The sequence below is a fragment of the Lathyrus oleraceus genome, chromosome 7, assembly GCF_024323335.1.
Source record: "Lathyrus oleraceus cultivar Zhongwan6 chromosome 7, CAAS_Psat_ZW6_1.0, whole genome shotgun sequence".
NCBI classification, from domain to species: Eukaryota; Viridiplantae; Streptophyta; class Magnoliopsida; order Fabales; family Fabaceae; genus Lathyrus; species Lathyrus oleraceus.
In genome coordinates, this window is record NC_066585.1 from 85,725,191 (window position 1) to 85,728,319 (window position 3,129).

Genomic DNA, 3,129 nt, shown 5'->3' on the forward strand with positions numbered 1-3,129 from the left:
AAGCTCCAAATGAATTTTTGCCCAACATGAAAGTTGAAGATCTTGTTCTCCCATTTTCAAAAAGTCCAAGAACTCTCAAATCCCATGTATGGTTGTCAAGATATGATCAAATCATTTTCACAAAATCTTGAACTTCAAAGAGGCATATCTCTCAAACCATAAGGCCAAATTTGGTGGGGTTTTTTCCCACAAACCATATTTTTCATCCTCTTTCCAAAAATATAAATTTCATGACCTAAAACCTTACCATTCAAAATGGCTTTTTTTGACCTTTTTCATTAAAAATCAAAGTTTGACCCAAGGTTGACTTTTTGATTTATGGACTTTTTGCACAATTGGCCAATGGGGATTCACTCTATACCATATTTGTGACATGTTCCAAGCTCAATTCCATGTTCATTTCATCATTATGTCATAATTTTGGCCAAAGGTATAAATTGGTGCAATTTTGCAAATGGCATCTTTAAAACAAAACAAGTTAACAATGCATGGTGCAGACCAAAAACAGTTGAGTTACAGGCCATTTTGCAGCCAATGCCAAGCCCAGCTCGTGTAGATTACACCCTCCATTTTTCACTTATGCAAGTTTAGCAACTTTTGCAATTAGCTTCATAAAACAAAAACAAAGTGAGCAATTCTTGAGCAAGTGAAAAACAGCATAAGTATTGGTCCTGTACAGCATAACCAAGGCCCAATTTCGCAGCACATACACCTCCATTTACTCATTTGTTTCCAACATTAACAATTGGCATTTTGTTCATTAAGTTAAAACCTGGTTTAGCATTTCACTAAGTGAGCTTAAACAGAAATATAAAAGGTGTTTCTCAGCATTTTGCAACCCTAGCCACCAGCTGAAAACACACAGAAAACCTCCATTCTCTCATCTTGCATTTTGACCTTTTGAGAATTTCTGACTAAAACCTTAAGAGTGCTCGAGCAATCTTTGATTCCCTCATCACCTAGCCAATCTTTGGGAGCATTTTGAGCCATAAAATCACGACTGGAATTCCTTTTTGAGATCTGTTTCTTCAAGCTACTTACAAATGGCAGATTGTGAGTTGTTCATTTCCAAGCATCGATGAGCTGAAGTTACTCAACCATATACCTTAGGGAAGCATAATCTTCATCTGTATCAAGCATTTGCAAGCAGAAAGTACCAGAATCATCCTCTGCTCTTCATATGGGTCAGTATTCGAATCTTTTGTTTTTTTAATCCTTGCCATGTTTGATATAGACCTTAGCATGCTGAAGATGATGAGCTTTGTCTCATATGAAATGGTTAAGTAGGTTGCTAGGAATCTGAAAATGAAGATTTGTGTGCATATGCATTTTCGCTCGATTCTCTTTTATTAGCATGTCTCCATGAAAACTGAGCTTGGTTTTGTATTATGCATGTTCCAATGGTTCTAATGATATGTTGCTCGATCATTTCTGGATAATTTCCTTCATGACCAAGTTTTGATGTTCAGTTCTTCCTCTGCTCGATTTGTGAAACATGCTGCGATTTAATGAAAATAACTATAGAATTGTTGTTGGCCTGGCTTTGATGAACGTTTCTGGGTAGCCATTTTAATTTCTGGGATTTCGGTAAAAAATTTCGAATTGGTGATGATGATGTACACGGTGCTGAAGCTTAAACCCTAATCTTCTTTTTTAAAAAAACCAGAAACTCAATGATGATTGGCTGATGTTGTTGGTGTTACTGTTTCATTGGATATGGACCAATCAAATTATTTCGTGGCCTTGCTCTAAACACAGTCGTTTGGTTAAATGAATGGGTTAATTACATCTTTGCCATGCGCTGACTTCCTTGTTGACCTTTGCCATGCCATTTGCTCATGTTATTCCAATTTTTGTACACAACTTCCATAATTCATTTTAAGTTCATTTCAACTCCAAAAATTGTGAGATTTTTTGCATTAAACTCATGAATGTGTCCTCTATTTTATCATGATTTTTAATTAATTTTCCATGGTCTGGATTTTAAATGATAAATGATTTCCCAACATGTATGCATAAATGATACATTGTGCCATTTCAATTGTGAAATACTCATGTTATATCCAATGCCTTTGAAACTTTTTGTGGTGAAACTAGACACATTGACCTTTGTTTCCATATAGACTTTATGCATTTCCCATTTGTGGTTTGTGAGCTTTGAATTTTTGAAGTTATGTGTTACATTTGGTGCTATACCATGATCATGTATTTTCCCAATTTTTGTTCACATGCTTCCTCTTATCCAATTGACCCCAAATTTTGCATGAATGTTCTATCACATGTCTAGTTTGTGTATGAATTTTCTTGGAATTAATCTTGCTGTTTTCCATTTGATTGAGAATTTTCTTCCATGCTTGGTCATTTGTTGACTTTTTGTGCTATGCCTTGCCAAATCTTTTGTGAAATTCTCAAATCTTATTGTATGTCCATGAAATTTCATATGTGATAACTAGACATCTCAAGATTTCCATTGGTGTTAATCTCATCCATTTCTCATCTGTTTTCAATTTGATATGATTTTTTGAAGTTGACCCATGCTTGTTGACTTTCTTTGTACATGCTTGAACTTGGTTTGACTTCATGATTTTACTTGACTGCCTTCCTCTCATCCAAATGCCATGAAATTTTACATGTCTACCATGTTAGATGTTAGGATTGAATGGGATTTATTTCATGATTTTTGAGATTGCTTGAGTTGACTTTTGATGCAAGTCATTCTGTTGACTTTTGTATGCTTTCCTTTGCCTTACTTTGACTTCAAATGTTCATGAAATGATCATAATGCATGATTTGAATGTGGGCCCAATTGGGTTAGCTTCTCAAATGTTTGACTTTGGTTATGGATTGACTTTTCCTTGCTGCCTTGACTTTTTTCTTCCATCCTTGACCCTAGGCTAGTCCTAGTGGTCTTCTGTGCTTACTATTGAGTTCCTGTTTCAGGTTGAGCACCATTGCCATTGAGATCATACAAATGTGATTGGTTTTGATTACATATCATGTACTAACCTTTGTTTTGTAGGTTTGACTCATGTGTTTGAGTCTTGCTTTGCACAGTTGACCTTCTGTGGTTGACTGTTTATTCATTTCCTTTTGCTTTGAACTGTTGACTTGTTTACTAATAAGTTTGAC